Genomic DNA, 19,946 nt, shown 5'->3' with positions numbered 1-19,946 from the left:
ACATATACTCCTGGTGCAAGATCAGCAGACTTTTTGTTGTCAGTCATTTCTATGACTTCTATTTCATGAGTTCCACCTCTGTACTCTGTTTCCTCTCTGCAGTCGTAAAACTACAGACGCGGCCATTAATGCTGATGTGTTGTCGCTCCTGTCTTGTCTGGTCCAGAGAACAAAGACAGCTAGAGATGGATGACCTCTGTGTGTGTGTGTGTGTGTGTGTGTGTGTGTGTGTGTGTGTGTGTGTGTGTGTGTGTGAGACGAGATCGAGGCTACAGGACCGTCCTCATTACAGTGCAACACAGATTTGATGTGCATTTTGAAGTAAAGAACCTCAAAAGGGAAAACAAGTCGTCATGCTGGCTCGAGGTGGTTTGGCCTTTGTTAAGTGACGAATAAGTTCTGATGTGGTGAACATTTAATTTGCATGAGTAATCAGCTGTCTTTGATTGTCTTTGTCTCCAGACAGCATGAAACATGGTCAATATAGCTGACAAGAAAGATTCAAACTTGTCCAATTTAAATAATGTCCAGTTCATTTACTCCAATCCACTTGATGACATCGTGCCTGATTCGCATTTCATTTTCTTTCACAATAATTCACTCGACAATGGAACTGAACCACTGCTCCTGAAACCCACAGCGCCACCACTTCTGAGGAACCTACTATAGTGATAATAATTACTGAAACTATGAATATAATACAGATGTGACCTGTAAACTTGATGTATCTGTATTCTGCGACCAGTAAACAATGGTACGAAAAACGGACATAATATAATTTTCTATATACGGCTCATTTATGTCATCATGATACCTGGTTCAATTCAAAACCAACTTTTCTCCAGGGCCAAATGTATGGAAAGGATTTGTTGCTAAATAAAAGTTTTGTCTTTTTATGATGTAAATTCTTGAATTTTTAGGATTTGTTCAATGACAAATTTTGCTCAAATTGGTACATTGGCCAAGTAGCCGTGTCATTCTATAAACTAGCCACAAGCTATTGAAAATGAAAATAAATATGAAAATAAGATATAAAAAAGAGACTGTTCAATGTGATGACGTCATTATATTTTTATTCTAATAGTGTAAAGTTAGGTCAAGATAAGAGAAAGGGAAACGCTTTTATCATAGCAGGACTGGTATTCTACTGGTATTATGGATATTTGTGTTTTTTCATTTACAAGGGTTAGAGTTTTTTTTAAAATTCTTTTATTTATATAGCCCCAAATCCCACATTGGTTTTGGAAGGACTTCCCAAAGTGGATGAAACACACAGTGCCATTCATTCCCCTAATTTAAATAATGGGAAGAAAAAAACCTTTACAAAGAAATGAAAAATAACACCAGAACACCTGGGGAAAAATGAGAAACAAGTCGTGGAAAAGGCATTTAATAAGTGTCAGAGAGGAGACCGAGGCAGAAGAATTACAATATGGAGAAAAATAAACTACTTTAATTTCACTATTTACAAGAAGACATGTGCAGTAAATGGGCCACACAGGCACACACACTGGAATGATCCCAGTATGGTTCAAACCTCCAACTAACCGCGCCATGAAAAGTGCTTGAAAGCTCAGCAGAACGCTTCTCGTCCACCTCCCGGCTTCCTCTGACTTCCTCTCCGCCGCCCGCTGACTGAGTTCCTGCTGCAGCAGAAAAGCACAGACGAGGCCATTATAGCTGACGTGTTGTCATCCCTGTCTTGTCCTCGTCCAGACAAACAAAGACCGAGGATCCCGTTGAACGGCCCTGTGATGATGAGACACTGGCAGTGTCCTGTCTGCCCCAGCGGGGCCTCAGGATGCAGCGGAGAGCAGGAGCTACATTCACTCCCTATTCACAGTGGCAGCTCGTGATGGAAAGCCTGTTAATGTTCAACCACAGGCAGGAACTGATGCCGCGCTTACGATGCACCCCCCTCCATGTTTCTGTTGGTGTGCTCAAACAGGGTGGGAGATGAGAACCATACATACATACAGGAATATCTTTTAATAAAAAATAAAACACACTATTCTGATTTCGGAGAATGTTGAAAATGTATTACATAATCGATACATGAATGCCATACGCACGCACCTGTTGTATCAACACCATATAAAGCTTGATGATATAAACATGACTCTGTATAAATACTAAGAAAATCATAAGGACATATAATACACATGCACATACCTCAACATCAAATATGCATGCACATACACACTATGCACACTTTATTGATACAAGTGCAATATCGGCACCACGCCGCACCCCCGCTGACACCCCGGTACTCGTGTACTCGTGTGTGTGAATGCTTGTGGAACGGAGAGGTCCATCCGTCTGCCAGGTGACAGTCAGGACTACTCCGCCATGCCTCCTCCCAGCTTGCAGCTCCACATGTCCTGTTACCCCCTGCTGCTCTCTCTGAGAGGCGATCTGTCCCCCAGCCTGCTGCTGCTGACCTACACTTTGGCCCCAGAGCAGCTACTGGACTAATGGGATATTCATGGTTCCCAGAGGATGAATATCAATGTTTTGGTGACTCGTTTCTACTTTTCTAGGCCAATCTGTTAGTCCAGCACTTTGGGTTCAAAGTATCTCGACTATCAGATGCACTGCCATGAGATTTGGTTCAGATGTTCTTGGTCCCCAGAAGTTGAATCTGAATGGCTCATGGTTCATGGCCACTGTGAAACCAAAAGTCATCATTGATTATTGAGTTCTGCACATACGTAACTGAAGATAACACAAACCACAAGCCTAAATTAGTACGCTAATATTTGGCCTCTCAAGGTTGGGAAACAATTTCTATCCATCAGAAAGCACAAAACGAGGGGCCGATGAGAGTGAGCTGTGATGCAAGTCCATCATAGTTGTCCACACAACCAGACACCACGTCAATGAATGCAGGATAGCCCAAATAAACGTGAATAAAGCACGATGACTTTTATTTAAAGTAGCTGGTTTGGACCCTGCATGTTTATAATATTTGACTCTGGTGATTTTAATAACAGATTGTATTACATGTATGGAAGTTGATTACAAACAACTGAGACCCAACACCTCTGTGCAGTGTGTGTGTGTGTGTGTGTGTGTGTGTGTGTGTGTGTGTGTGTGTGTGTGTGTTTGTGTGTGTGTTTGTGTGTCTTTACAGTCACCAGTGTACTGTGGTAGCCCCCTGCGGTGTCTTTTCTCCTCATCCCCCGGGCTGCTATTCACAGAGTAAATCAGCTCATCTTTCATTGTCGCTTTGGCCGTCGTTCCTTAAATCTTTCAAAAACTTGAATGTGCATGTGCCAAGATAAGGCAAGCTACACTTCTGCATTCCTTTTGACTTGGAAGAGCAGAGGGTCTTCTCAGGGTTGGTGATTCACCGTTAATCCCAGATTCCATGCCGAGTAACGTTTGGTCTGTTGGAGTCGGAGCTCCCCGGTGGGGCTCTACATGTGTAGAAAGGTGCCGTCAGTGTGTCGTCCCACGAGCGCAGCGTCGTATCGTCCATCTCAGGGCGGCTTTGTCTCTTTGACAGGACAAGACAGGAATGACGACACGTCAGCAATAATGTCCACGCCTGTAGTTTTCTGCTGCAGCAGGAAGCTGGTCAGCGGCTGGCAAAAGGGGAGCAGGGAGGAGGCCCGGAGCAGGGAGGAGGCCCGGAGCAGGGAGGAGGCCTGGAGCAGAGAGGAGGCTCGGAGCAGGGAGGAGGCCCGGAGCAGGGAGGAGGCCCGGAGCAGGGAGGAGGCTCGGAGCAGAGAGGAGGCCCGGAGCAGGGAGGAGGCTCAGAGCAGAGAGGAGGCCCGGAACAGAGAGGAGGCCCGGAGCAGGGAGGAGGCCCGGAGCAGGGAGGAGGCCCGGAGCAGAAGAGGAGGCTCGGAGCAGAGAGGAGGCCCGGAACAGGGAGGAGGCCCGGAGCAGGGAGGAGGCCCGGAGCAGGAGAGGAGGCCCGGAACAGAGAGGAGGCCCGGAACAGAGAGGAGGCCCGGAACAGAGAGGAGGCCCGGAGCAGGAGAGGAGGCCCGGAGCAGGAGAGAAGGCCCGGAGCAGAGAGGAGGCCCGGAGCAGAGAGGAGGCTCGTAGCAGGGAGGAGGCCCGGAACAGAGAGGAGGCTCGTAGCAGGAGAGGAGGCCCGGAACAGAGAGGAGGCCCGGAGCAGAGAGGAGGCCCGGAGCAGAGAGGAGGCCCGGAGCAGAGAGGAGGCCCGGAACAGAGAGGAGGCCCGGAACAGAGAGGAGGCCCGGAGCAGGGAGGAGGCCCGGAGCAGAGAGGAGGCCCGGAACAGAGAGGAGGCCCGGAGCAGGGAGGAGGCCCGGAGCAGGGAGGAGGCCCGGAGCAGGGAGGAGGCTCGGAGCAGAGAGGAGGCCCGGAACAGAGAGGAGGCCCAGAGCAGGGAGGAGGCCCGGTGCAGAGAGGAGGCCCGGAGCAGGGAGGAGGCTCGGAGCAGAGAGGAGGCCCGGAACAGAGAGGAGGCCCGGAACAGAGAGGAGGCCCGGAGCAGAGAGGAGGCTCGGAGCAGGGAGGAGGCCCGGTGCAGAGAGGAGGCCCGGAGCAGGGAGGAGGCCCGGAGCAGAGAGGAGGCCCGGAACAGAGAGGAGGCCCGGAACAGGGAGGAGGCCCGGAGCAGAGAGGAGGCCCGGAACAGAGAGGAGGCCCGGAGCAGAGAGGAGGCCCGGAACAGAGAGGAGGCCCGGAGCAGGGAGGAGGCCCGGAGCAGGGAGGAGGCCCGGAGCAGGGAGGAGGCCCGGAGCAGAGAGGAGGCCCGGAGCAGAGAGGAGGCTCGGAGCAGGGAGGAGGCCCGGAGCAGGGAGGAGGCCCGGAGCAGAGAGGAAGCCCGGAGCAGAGAGGAGGCTCGGAGCAGAGAGGAGGCTCGGAGCAGAGAGGAGGCCCGGAGCAGAGAGGAGGCCCGGAGCATGGAGGAGGCCCGGAGCAGGGAGGAGGCCCGGAGCAGGGAGGAGGCCCGGAGCAGAAGAGGAGGCTCTGAGCAGAGAGGAGGCCCGGAACAGGGAGGAGGCCCGGAGCAGGGAGGAGGCCCGGAACAGAGAGGAGGCCCGGAACAGAGAGGAGGCCCGGAACAGGGAGGAGGCCCGGAGCAGGAGAGGAGGCCCGGAACAGAGAGGAGGCCCGGAACAGAGAGGAGGCTCGTAGCAGGAGAGGAGGCCCGGAACAGAGAGGAGGCCCGGAGCAGAGAGGAGGTCCGGAACAGAGAGGAGGCCCGGAGCAGAGAGGAGGTCCGGAACAGAGAGGAGGCCCGGAGCAGGAGAGGAGGCCCGGAACAGAGAGGAGGCCCGGAACAGGAGCTGATCGTTCAGTCATGTGTTCTCTCTTTGGAGGAGTTCAATGAACAAACCTGTTTTTCAGGTTTTAATCTTTTGGTTTGTTAACTAATCCCATTGGCAGACATTTGTGTATTTATTAAGAAAAACGATTTTATGAGTCAAAGTCCCCAAATCTTATCCTATAACAAAAGGACTTTGGGTTAATTGTTGTATGTTTATCGAGAGCTGTTCCATTATATTTACTGCAAGTTATTCAAATAAAGTAAACACTATATATATATGAAGCTGGTTATAACCTCAATACAGCTATTCTCTAACTAACATAAATGTATTCCGTATAATATGTACCATATTACATAGTTATTTAAAGCAAAACTCCTAATTAGGACATTGCAATATGAATGTTTGAATGCTTTTTTGCTGCTGGGATAAAATCTAGTGAGTCCTGGTTAAAACAATATTAGGTCCTAAAGCATTCAAATCAGACTAAATATGCAGGTAATAAGCAGCCCTAATGTTGCTTAGAAAATCTAATTCCAAGACAAACTTGGAATTTCCAGAATGTCAGTGTCCTCAATGGCCCTGAGAGGATTGCATGTGCTGAGCGCCACATATAGCGTGGAGAAGATGACAATTAAGTAAATCACCCACCTTATAACTGCCATCTGACGCTAGCTTCGGGCTAAGAATAACAGCATTTCTTCTTTCTCAAAAAGCAAAGGAAACACTGGTGATATGATGCATTTAACAAGCGAATACATTAAACAAGGAAGTGCCCCTTTGTGGAGACTGGAATCCCTCCTGGGTGCGTGGGGAAGGTGTGTGGGAGTGTTGTGTGGGCTCTCCCCATACAGAAGGACTCTAAAGGCCAGCCTACACACCCAGGATCCCGCCTCTATCCCAGCCACGACATCCAGCTGGAGTCCGTCAGCAAAAGAGCCGGCAAGGCAGAAAGCATAGAGGTAGAGGACAACAAGGAGGCCGGAGGAGGACAAAGGCTGGGTGAGAGTGAAGAAAGGAAGAAAAGCGCGTGATATATAGAAAGTGTGAGGTGGACTGGGATGCAGAGAGTGTGTGTCGGTGGGCCCGTCCTGTTGTGCAGAACAGGCCCACTCCTACACGCACATTCCTCTGTATTATATGGAGGTCAACAGGAATGACAGTATGGACACGCACATCCTTGACAGCTGCACAGTGAGCAGGGGCAGCACGGGGATACCTGCAGGCGGAGGAGGTGTGAAGGCCAGTGGAGACCTCTTCATCTCGCTTTGGTCTGGGGTCCAGGGAGGGACTGTTCTAAAGCATGTGACGGATATATATATATATATATATATATATATATATATATATATATATATATATATATATATATGTGCACATACAAAAAGTGAGCAAACTCACACTGGCTTTACTTTTGAATGGTTAAATGCATGTTTATAGTAGTATAGTGGTCTGTAGCTTTGTGCTACTTGTACGTTATTTTCAACACAATAAAACAGTTAGCACTTATGTTTAAAATGCATCTTTACATTCAGGAATGTGCACCATGTGTGCACAAAAAAAAACATGAAATAATGAATGTTTCAAACTAGAACACTATGACTATCTATGAGATGATACTGTATTTTAGTACACATTTGCTATTAATTAAATGACCAAGAACCAAATGAGCATGAGGTAGATTTGGGACCCATGTGGACGGACCAGATACAGGAATATGTATCTGGTCCATCTTTCTACTTATTCATCTCTTGTCAGATCCCTTTGGAGAGCTAGAGGTGTTATGAGTAACTGAGCCAGAAATCAGAGGGGCACCACCACGTCACTGCACGCTGAACAGCCTGCTATTTTAAAGCATTTTTGGAAAATGTATAAAAAATATAAATCTCTATAAAAAATAACTACTACTGTAATAATGTCTAGAAACATAACATAATGCTTGTAAATGCTTAATAAAACTTCGTAAAATTGTTGCAGAATCTTTATTTGATGTTTTTATTTCATAGCATGTGGTTTTTTTGCTCCCCTTAAATATTTGTATTTATGTGTTATTATAATAATAATTATTAACATGAATAATTTCACACAATTTCACACACACACACACGCACACACACACACACACATGCACAAACACACACATACACAGACACACACATACACGCACACACACACATGAACATACACACACACACAAACACACACACACATTCATACATACACACACACACGCATACATACACACACACACACGCAAACACACACACACACACACATACATACACACACATTCATACATACACACACGCATACACACATTCACACACACACACACGTACACGCACACACACCCACACACACACACACACACAGAAGCACACACACACTCACACACACACACACACACACACACACACATTGAGATGGTTGCGGTGTCAGAGCTCAGTCTGGCCCCCACTGTTCCAGCTTGTAATTCTGCATCAGCGTTTGTGAAACAGCGCCCCCTGGTGGTCAGAACGTAACTGATCAATGACGACTGCACACCGAACGAAGATGCAGGACTTTGGATGCATAATTAGAGTATATTAATATTTACTATTCCAACATGACACAAGAATTTCATATTTTCCCACAGAAATGTATTATCAAGAGAGAATAATATCAAAGTACACACAAATTACATTTGGTGAACAGATGACAGGTTACTGTTCTTGTTTTGTGGTACAGATTCCTGTTGAATGTTCAACTTATATATATATATATATTTTTTTTTTTTTTTTTTTTTTTTTTTTTTTTTTTGTTAACAAACTAACTCAAATGAGCAAATTTAATTAATAAATGAATAACAGGCTCCTCCTTGGTGCCATCTCTTGGAAGATTTGTATTACTTCACTGTGATTTATTTCAATGTCTTGCTCAATGGTGTATATATATATATATATATATATATATATATATATATATATATATATATATCTGCAGCCAAAAGCTTGTTCTACCAATCCAGAATCGAATCCTCTTTTTCTAACCCCAAAAAAGCTCTTCTCTATTTTTTCCAACCTCCTTGACCCCCCTGGTCCCCCCCCCCCCCCCCCCCTCCCTCCACCCTTCTACTGTTAGGTTGTAGTGGATTTTATATATATTTGCACATGTCGATAAAAGAAGTTTATGTTTTAAATTAATACATAAAGAAAGGTATGATAATTAATTTGGGATATTATGAGGAATATTCTGGAGGAATGTATTATGAAACATAAGAGAGGATCACTGTTTTATTATTCTGTTTTAATGACAAATGTAATGATTAACTGTATGATGCATGAGAATGAATGAATGTTTTATTGTTTAGACAATAGTTAAAATGGATGCCGATTGAAACCTAATGTGTTGCTTTTATTCGGAAGGCAGGATAATAGGGTTTTATTGTGAAGGGGAACTTCCTGTCCTTGACCGGAAGAGTGAGCTTTGACCTCGCCTGTTTACTAATTGGCGTAGCGAGTAGAACTGCTGCATCCTTTGAACTGACCAATGGAACTAACCTTTAGGTGTGAATTCATTTGCATGACCATACTAATAGCCGAGCATTTGTTCTGGGGACATGGTTCTACTGGTCTGGAGACTCGAGACAGCCCCGGTCTGTGGCTCCTTGGGAGCTGCACTCCGTCTGTGGAGAGTTCCTCCTTTCTGGCCCCACGATCGTGAACGCTACATGAGTATTATCTTTGCCATTAAATATTGTTAAACTTTAACTCGAATCCTGAATTTCCTGCGGCCACGGGACCCGGAGCTTTGAACACGAATCTTACAATTTGGTGACCACCGACGTGAGCTGCTGTGGCCTCGTGGCTGAGGAACTGGGCCCGCTAGATCCACGCCATTCCACACCATGGCCAACTCATTATCGGTAAGCTTGGAACCTGTTTCATCGAATCCTGCATAGCTTAATATAGACACTTTAGCGTGTGGATTGGTGCGGAGCTTGTTGGACCAGGCTAAAACATTTAGCGTGAAAACACGACATAGAATAAGGACTAAGCTAGGTCCGTGGTGAAGATGATGCTCATTTAGTGTTTTTATGTTTGTTTTGTGTTGTGTGGTACTGTTAAATGTGTGTATATCTGTTGTAAGTCGCACGAGCATATTGAACGAGACTGGTTACACGAAGATAGTGCCGCATTGTTCCTAAAGAGTTGAAGTCCGTGAGAACGGCCTGCCGGAGTTTATTAATTTAAACTCCCCACAGTGAGGAGTTAGTGAGCGTTACGTAGAAGCTATTCGCCATAATCTATTGTCCGCTACAAACATTTCCCCCTTAGACTCTTTAGGGACGCACATTGAATTTAACGTCCAGTAGTCCACAATAGATAAATCGTTCCGCGACGCGACTGATTAGCAGCGTGGAGGGTTCAAGTCCCCCAGCGAAGACTGGCGCAAGAATTGATATGGGCTATTGTAAGAAATAAGATAAATAAGTTACCGTGATAAACCAGTTGTTACAAACAGGTCTGTAGAGTGAAGAGAGCAAGAGCCCCACCTACCTTGGGACCGTTTGGGACAGTTTTCTATGCAGTACAGCGTGCTATTGTTGTAAATACTGTAAATATATATATATATATATATATTGCATAATTCGAAGAGACAAACACAGGGAAGACAGGATAAGGGTAGAATAGAATCCCACTTATACCATTTTGAGCCCCTGATGAATAAGTAGTTAAACCTTTTTGAGAGAAGAGAGGAAAAAGGAGATCAGAGGACACAGACAAAGGATTATAAAGGCCATTTTTTTTCCCCTGTAAGACCACATGTGGGTCACAAGTGTTTAGAATACACGTTTTTGCCAGTCGAGAGCCATTCACCATCAGGTTTGATACCTAGTGGTTTAACCCCCCCCACCCCCCATGGAGTGCCCTAGGGATTAACCTTATTGGCACCATCGTGTTGAATCGTGAAAGAGGACAGTGGTAAACCACTGATGCATTATTCTTTTTGATTTAAGTATTGCCAGTTTATTACAGCAATTGATTTTCTCATTATTGCCAGTTTTTTGAATAACAGTAATTGATTTATCGTTTACTTTACTCATGATTGTCGGATTTTGATTAAGACATATCGTTTGATTTCTCATCATTACCGGTTTTGATTAAAAGTAATTGTTTTATCGTTTGCTTTTCTCATAATTGGCGGTTTTGGTTCTCATGCCATTTGTTTTTCATTATTGACGATTCTTTGATTAAAAGTAATTGTTTTATCGTTTGCTTTTCTCATAATTGGCAGTTTTTGTGATCATATCATTTGCTTGTTTATGCTGGGCGGTTAAAAGTAATTGTTAAAAATTTGCTTAAAATAACGTTTTTTCCCATTGATTTGGTTGAAACGCAGGAGAAGCCTGTATAAGCGTAGAACAGAGTTCCGTTTATACCAATGGGCCCCTGTTAAATAATTTGCTTATTAAAAGTACACAGGAGAAGCCTGTATAAAGTGTTGGACAGAGTCCCACTTATACTGATTGGGCCCCTAGTGATTCATTAGCATAAAATAACAAGTTTTTCCCATTTTTGACAGCTGAAGGCTGTATCATTTGCTTTGTGCTTGGCTGTGTGGACTGTACGTAATCGTTGTTCTATTTGCATAAAGTAACACATTTTTCCCATTTTTGTCTAAGGAATATTGTCCAATTGCAGTGTATAACTTTTTTCCCTTCCTAACTTGAATATTTTTCCCAATCGCATCACACCTGCACGTTAGACACATAGTGTGAAAATATTTTATTTTTTAATTTATTCAAAAAATTAATTTTTAATTTTTTGGATAAATTTTAATCTGAAATTTTATTTTTCCTTCTACATTTACATTTCCTTATATAAAGCCAGTCAGTACCCATTCTCGGAAAATGTCGAGCCAACTTCAATCAAGACTCCGGTCGCTTGGATTGAAGACATCCTCTATGCTGCTATGAACCTGATAGTTCAAGCCAAAGACTGAATAAGAAGCTGAGGAAATATGTTCAGCAATGTCATACCGAGGGTTTACTTGACGTAACAACCCTGGAGGGGCCCACAGAAGACCAGAAGTTACTCTGATGAGAGTGCTCAAGCTGAAAGACAAACAGAAAGGAAAATTGGTTCACGTCCCGATCAGCAGACGTCACCAGAACCAATGAAGCCATTGTGTAGGCAAGACTGCCACAACATGGCATAGCGGTGAATGAAGACAACACTGCCCGGAGGTGCCAGGAAGAAGCAACACCCCGAAAGACCCCAAAGAAGAAACAAACAGGAATAAAGAGCTGTCGATGGAGACAGCCCCTGTACTTCTGCCATCAGCCCCAGTTCCCACCACTTCCATCTATCCCATAATATGTTAATACCCTCCCCCGTACGCCCACAGTCCACTTAAAAGAGAAGCTCCACACACCATGGCCCCAGTAGAGAGACTATTAGGAGGCAGTGTAGAGTTTGACTCCACAGAAAGCAGAACAGTCGCAGACCTGATGAACAAGGTCGCACAGCTGCAGAGGGCATTAGCTGGCCGAGAAAAGGGCAGAGAAAGGGATGCTAGACAAAGTCAGCAAAGAGAGGAGGAAGACAGGGACCTAATGAGAAGAGAATTATGGTGGAAGAAAGAGAGGGAAAGAAAGGCAGAGGAAGGTGAACTGTCACAAGCAGAGCTGTCAGAACAGGGTAAAGACAACGTCAGTCCATCACATTACCATTAAGAAAGGCAGAGGAGGAAGCCCGGCAGAGGCGCCAAGTCATGACCTCCCCAATTCAGAGCGTCCCAATAGATACAAATAGGAGATAGGTCCCACCCAGATACCACTCCCTCGCTCATTAACGCCATCCCTAACCGAACAACAGGCGATGGACGCATATGGACTGCGTCCTGGTGGCACCCCACCTCCAGCTCAGAGCCCCCACCTCCAGCTCAGAGCCTCCATTCTAATCGCATGGCCAACTGCGACACCTCAGCGAGAAGAGGAGCCAAATCAAGGCCCCAGCCCCCTCCACCCCCATCTCACAAGAAGAGGAGCCCTGCTTGACCTTTCCGGTCAATTAACTGTGCTATGCAACTGGCGCAGAGGAGGAGACAGCCTCCAAGACAGCAGAGGAGGAGACAGCCTCCAGGGATCACGAGAACACCTCCCGAGGAGAGCAAAGGAAGGCATAAACTACAAGCCTCCACCACGACACACTCAGATGTCAGTGGCAGCAGCAAGCCCAGTGTGCTGTGAAGAAGAAGAGGAAAATGCCAGATTCAGGCACCTATCATGACATTGAGCAATGGCACACCTCAATACAAGCCATATAATCCCAGAGATACTCCCGACATGGCCAACCTAGCCAGCATCAAGCTAAAGTCAGATGAAGAAGACATGGTGTACCTGAAGGAAGCAGCTGACGCCTGGGAATCAGCTACAGGCACCAGACATGACAGGAACCTGACATACCTGAACATGTGGAAGGCTGCTGTAATAGCAGGTCTCCCGGCCAAGTTGAGTCGTGAGCAACATACGATGGGCATAAAGATGCCACCTTTGAAGTGTGCAAGGAACACATCACACACCACATCACTCAGCACCACGAGGATGATGAAGAAGAAAAGGCAACCAAAGATGAGCTGTCAATGAGACTCCTGAAGCTACAGATAGCAAAAGAGGACACAGAGGCTGCTAAGCACGGCCCACAAGCGCGAAAGCAGATGGCTGCTGTTAGCAACCTCGTCGTCCAGATCCAGGAAGCAGTGGGCAAAGCCCTGGACCAATATAAAGAAGAGGAGAAAGACAGAGACAAGCCCAGAGGATCCAGAAGAGACAGGTGGCGAGAACCTTGTCTGATCTGTGACAGACTTGGGCACAGGGCTGAGGAATGTTACAGTCGCTCTGATGCAGCTAGAGGCAGAAGAAGCCCACAAAGAGGAGGATTTGGACGACACATTCCAAACCAGAACCAGATGCCTGCAAGAATAGTGCAGGATGAAGATTATGTGGATCTTCTAGAGGGCCCGGCGCAGTGAATAATGGTTCCAAATGGGCGAGAACCTATCATCACCTGTGCCATAGTTGCCATGGATTATGACAACATCCATATGTCATGCCAGAAGATCCCTACCGTTGCACCTACAACTACGCCGCCGCCTAAGAAGAAAAGGAGGGTGAAGCTGAAGTCATCAGAATAAGAGCCATAATTGTAGGAAAAGAAGGAGTTGCAGTTGAATGTTTACTGTCTGCAGACCAAAGAGACTGGTATGCACTGCGACCTGACTCTGCCCCTCACATCACACTACTGATCATGAAGCAAGAAATATTGGCCCCATGATGGAGAGTCTCAAAAGAAAGGTGGATTCCTACCAAATCCCCATATCTGTCCCACCCCCCAATGGTGACTATTGGAGGATACAGCAACACTCGTATTTCAAGGGACAACTCCAACAACAACTTGACAGAAATCATGGAAAGGAACACTCAAATCATCCCTCCACTGATGAAATGTTGGAAGTACCACCACTAATATGGTCAAGAGGTGACTATGATGTTGGCCACACCACTCAACATAACGTGGTAATGACTTTGAAACCAGATCAAGACACGGTCTGGTGCTATCAATATCCGCTGCAACAAGAACAAAGAGATGGCATTCGAGAGACAATATGAAGCAGGCTTACTCATCGACGCAGAGTCCAACTGGAATACACAGATATTACCAGTCCAAAAATCCGGTAACAGAGGCTGGAGAATGGTTCATGACCTAAGAACCGTCAACAAAGCCACAATTGCACAGAACATTCAAGTGCCAAACCCGTAATGCCACAAGGCTACAGAAATAGCCCGGGTTTGTTTAATGCAGCCCTGAAGCAAGACCTCAAAGACTTCATATTACCGGAAGACACAGTACTTGTACAGTACATGGATGATCTGCTGTTAGCTGCACCAACTGCAGCAATTTGTCTTAGAGTGACGAAAGACCTTCTAACGCTGTTAACCAAAGCAGGTTATGAGGTGAAGCGCTCAAAGACTCAGATTGCAAAAATGCAGTGTCATTCCTGGGACAACTGATCTCAGGAGACTCGTGCGCTCTGTCTGCGGGACAGAGGTCGGCCATTTTGAGTGCAGCTAAACCAAAGACAGTACAAGAGATGCTGTCATTCCTGGGCCTAACAGGCTACAGTCGACACTACGTTCCTGACTTCACGTCTCTCACACAGCCACTCAGAGACATAACTGAAGCAGGAAGCCGAAACATGGAAGCTCTGCTCACATGGACAAATGATGCAGAAGAGGCATTCGCAAAGACCAAACAAGAAGTTGGCTAAGCCTCAAAGCTGTCTACACCTGACCACAACAGGCCCTTCCACCTTAATGTTTCTGAATCAAGCGGGATAGTGTCCGCTGTTTTGTTTCAGAAAAAGGAGGGAGGAAAGAGACCTGATGTACGACAGCTCAAAGTTAGACCACATCGAAAAAGGTCAAAACAGGTTGCACAAGACACTTGGCAGTCCTGAAAAGAGCAATTGAGAAAACTGCTCATGTTGTGATGTGTCTCGAGCTCAAGGTCAACACAGAACATGGAGTTCTTGCCTAGTTGACCTCAAGTGCATTCTCGATGACAAGATAAGATTTCAAAAGTCTTACAACAGCTACATATCAGTCTCATACGAGCCAAACGACATGGCCGATGGACTTAATGTGAAGATGGAAATATTGCCGCATACTCAGTCGTGCAGCAACAAGAGAAAAGACATTAAACCATTTCTGCGGAAATCATCGCACAGCCAGCATCTGCACAGCTAGCAGAAGTAGTGGCATTGACGAAAGCAAAAGTCAATTGAAGCAATTACTGAGAGCCATCCTGCTACCACGACACGTAGCAGTGATGAAGTGTAAAGGACACCAGACCACAAAGACCAAAGTGGCAGAAGGCAACGAAGCCGCTGACCTCGCAGCAAAGAAGGCAGCAGGCTATGTGAAACAAAGGACAGACATAGCCGCACCGGAACTCCCAAAACTCGGAATAGAAGACATCAAGCTCATGCAGAAAGAAGCAGAGCAGAGCAGAATCAGTGGACACACAATGGAGCCGTCCAAAAGAAAGGACTCTGGAGATCACATGATGGACATAGTGGCACCTGCAAGGATGTGTCAAGGACTCATCAGACAGGCACATGGTCCCTCTCACGTGAATCCCAAAAGAACAGAGGAGGAAGTTTCCATCCTCTGGTGGCATCCCATATGACTGAGATGGTGAAACTCATCACCATGAATGTCCCACCTGCAATGATTTTAGTATGAAAAGACCATACAGATGTCCCCAAGGAGAGTTCCCAGTGCCAGATGCTCCATTCAAAGAAATATGCATCGACTACACCGATATGGGTGCAGAAAACAGGAAGAGAGGTTTCAGATACCTACTCGTGATGATCGACAGATACACCAGATGGGTGGAAGCGATCCCCTGCAAGAAAGAAGACTCAAAGACAGTCTTAAAATGGCCCAAGAAGGAACTTATCCCGAGATATGAAGTTCCAAGGAGAATAGGGTCTGACCACGGCACACACTTTGCACACAAACACTTACAAGAGGTGGAAAGACACCTAGGAATTACACACGCACACGGAGCAGTCTATCACCCACAATCACAGGGTATAGTCGAGAGGGCTAATCGGAAGATTAAGTCAAAGATAGCTGAAATATGTCATGGCACAAAATACCTAACTGCAAATATTTTTGAGAAGAAATGAGAGATTTCATTTTCTCTTTCAGTAGGTGTTCGAGCAAGAGAGGAGAGCCAGACTAATACCAGCTCGCAATCAGATCCTAGCAGGATTTGAAATAGTTAAAAGAACATAGAGTTGATCAATTACATTTAATATAATCCGCAGAGATAAATAAATTAAGAGATAAATAATTTAAAATAGATGGGATTGGACGAGTAATTAAGACTCCGTTGGACAACAGAAGCGCATTTAATAGTTGATTCCTCCCACGGGTGAGAAGCTGTTCCTCACACGGAGTTCGAGATTGCTAATCTGATCCTTGATAATTTAGTTTAATGATTGCTAATCTGATCCTTGATAATTGAGTTTAATGATTGCTAATCTGATCCTTGATAATTTAGTTTGAGATTGCTAGTCCGAACCTGGATAATTCAGTTCCTTAAGAAATAATTTTTGAGATTTTTGAGATAATTTTTTAGAAGATTAAAAGAAAACATAGAAATAGAATGACTACTTCTCAGACATGTTGGAGAATTGGTTCGGGAAATATGAAAATTATTTCCAAGTATATTTCAGATATCCAACTTTAGTTAGAGCCGGCGCAGAAAGCCGCTCTGTGTGTTTTAATTCTCTCCCACAGCTACACTCGTCTCTCCATCGTCGACCTTCACCGTGTACCTGGCTGCCTGCTGTGATGGACCTCACCAACAGATGTGCTGCCAACAGAGGAGTATCGTGCACCTTTAACACATTGATTCAAATTATAACAAATCACAGAAGTATGATGATAATAAAATAAATATAGTGTTTGAACTTGCTGTTTTCCTTTTACTCGAGGAAATCGAGGAGATGAGCATGCAGAGAGAGGAGACCATGGAGAAGATGAGCATGCAGAGAAAGGAGACCATCAAGAAGATGAGAGTGCAGAGAAAGAAGATGCACATAGACATATGCACAGATAGACACATATCTGATCACAACACTCCTAGACTTTAGTTACTTTGCAGAGCAGGGTCAAAAGGAGGGAGTGATATTGTTTTTTCTTCCACAGGTATTGATAATAAAGATTGTATTACAGTGATGTTTACAGTGCGGTGAAATAAAATCCAATACAAGTTGTTTATACAATGGAATAGTATAAAAGGAGGGACTGTTAGGTTGTAGTGGATTTTATATATATTTGCACATGTAGATAAAATAAGTTTATGTTTTAAATTAATACATAAAGAAAGGTATGATAATTAATTTGGGATATTATGAGGAATATTCTGGAGGAATGTATTATGAAACATAAGAGAGGATCACTGTTTTATTATTCTGTTTTAATGACAAATGTAATGATTAACTGTATGATGCATGAGAATGAATGAATGTTTTATTGTTTAGACAATAGTTAAAATGGATGCCGATTGAAACCTAATGTGTTGCTTTTATTCGGAAGGCAGGATAATAGGGTTTTATTGTGAAGGGGAACTTCCTGTCCTTGACCGGAAGAGTGAGCTTTGACCTCGCCTGTTTACTAATTGGCGTAGCGAGTAGAACTGCGGCATCCTTTGAACTGACCAATGGAACTAACCTTTAGGTGTGAATTCATTTGCATGACCATACTAATAGCCGAGCATTTGTTCTGGGGACATGGTTCTACTGGTCTGGAGACTCGAGACAGCCCCGGTCTGTGGCTCCCTGGGAGCTGCACTCCGTCTGTGGAGAGTTCCTCCTTTCTGGCCCCACGATCGTGAACGCTACATGAGTATTATCTTTGCCATTAAATATTGTTAAACTTTAACTCGAATCCTGAATTTCCTGCGGCCACGGGACCCGGAGCTTTGAACACGAATCTTACACTACCAAGCCACTTTGTTGACTACTTTACAAAAAAGATAGACGACATACGCTCCTCCTTTACTAATCCATCTTCTATAACTACATCTCCATTAACTTCATCTTCTTCCCCCTTGTTTTCCTCTTTTACCCCCCTGTCTCCCAATCAAGTTCTTACCTTGGTAACCTCTGCCCGCCCAACCACCTGCCCCCTTGACCCCATCCCGTCTCACATTCTCCAGTCCATTGCTCCGGACCTTCTTCCCTTTCTCACCCATCTTATTAACAGCTCCCTTTCAACTGGCTGTTTCCCTAACTTTCTGAAGGAGGCAAGAGTCAACCCTCTCCTGAAGAAACCCACCCTCGCCCCGTCTGAAGTCAACAACTACCGACACATCTCTCTCCTCCCCTTCCTTTCCAAAACTCTAGAGCGAGCTATCTCTAACCAAGTCTCCTCCTATCTCCACAGTAACAACCTTCTAGACCCCCACCAGTCTGGATTCAAGACAGGCCACTCAACAGAGACTGCCCTCCTTGCTGTCTCTGAGCAGCTTCACACTGCTAGAGCAGCCTCTCTCTCCTCTGTCCTCATCCTTCTAGACCTTTCTGCTGCCTTTGACACAGTGAACCACCAGATCCTCATGTCCTCCCTCCAGGACCTGGGTATCTCAGGCACCGCGCTCTCCCTCTTCTCATCCTACCTCACCGACCGCACTTACCGGGTAACCTGGAGAGGATCTGTGTCTGAGCCTTGTCCTCTCACTACTGGGGTCCCTCAGGGCTCAGTCCTTGGTCCTCTTCTCTTCTCTCTGTACACCAACTCTCTCGGCTCTGTCATTCGCTCGCATGGCTTCACCTACCACAGCTATGCTGATGACACCCAACTGATCCTCTCGTTTCCCCAATCTGAAACACAGGTAGCAGCACAAATCTCTGCCTGTCTGACTGATATCACTGAGTGGATGTCCGCACACCACCTGAAAATTAACCCGGACATGACTGAACTTCTCTTCCTTCCAGGAAAAGGCTCTCCCACCCACGACCTGACTATTACCTTCAACAACTCAGTGTTGGCCCCGACTCCGACTGCCAGGAACCTCGGTGTGACACTTGACAGTCAACTCTCCCTGACTGCCAACATTACCGCAACAACACGCTCCTGTAGGTACATGCTGTACAACATCAGGAGAATACGACCTCTTCTCTCTCAGATGGCGGCACAGGTTCTGGTCCAGACTCTGGTCCAGGCTCTGGTCATCTCACAGATAGACTACTGTAACTCCCTCCTGGCAGGTCTACCTGCTAATGCCATTCGACCTCTAGAGCTCATCCAGAATGCAGCTGCTCGACTGGTCTTCAACCTCCCGAAATTTACCCACACTACTCCGCTCCTCCGCGACCTTCACTGGTTACCGGTGGCCGCCCGCATCCGCTTCAAAACATTGGTACTTGCGTACCGTGCTGCGAACAGATCGGGTCCAGTCTACATCCAGGACATGGTCAAACCGTACACCCCAGCTCGTTCACTTCGCTCGGCTTCTTCCAATCGGCTTGTAGCTCCGTCACTACGAGCTAAACACTCAACAAAGTCACGACTGTTTGCTGTGCTGGCTGCTCATTGGTGGAACGAGCTCCCCATTGACATCAGGACAGCAGAAAGTCTCTACATCTTCCGTCGCAAACTAAAAACACATCTTTTTCGACTATACCTTGAATAGGGAGGGTAGAGCCGTAGTAGCACTTTAGTAGCACTTAAATGGCTCTTACTGATAGCACTTTGTAGTTTAACTTTATTAAAGAAATTGTACTTGCTTGATTCTTGTTGTTCTGAGTTTTGACTCATGGTTTAATGCACTTATTGTAAGTCGCTTTGGATAAAAGCGTAAGCTAAATGACATGTAATGTAATATATATATATATATATATATATATATATATATATATACTGTATATGTATATATATATATATATGTATATGTATATACATATATATATATATATATATATATATAAATATAATCTGTTTGCACTCAAGTAAATATGCACTGAATATTTGCGCTAGCAATTCAATTCAATTCAGTTTATTTTGTATAGCCCAATATCACAAATTACAAATTTACCTCAGAGGGCTTTACAATCTGTACACATACGACATCCCTG

The sequence above is a fragment of the Cyclopterus lumpus genome, chromosome 19 (assembly GCF_009769545.1).
Source record: "Cyclopterus lumpus isolate fCycLum1 chromosome 19, fCycLum1.pri, whole genome shotgun sequence".
Lineage (NCBI taxonomy): Eukaryota > Metazoa > Chordata > Actinopteri > Perciformes > Cyclopteridae > Cyclopterus > Cyclopterus lumpus.
Note: the sequence above shows the minus strand (reverse complement) of the source record.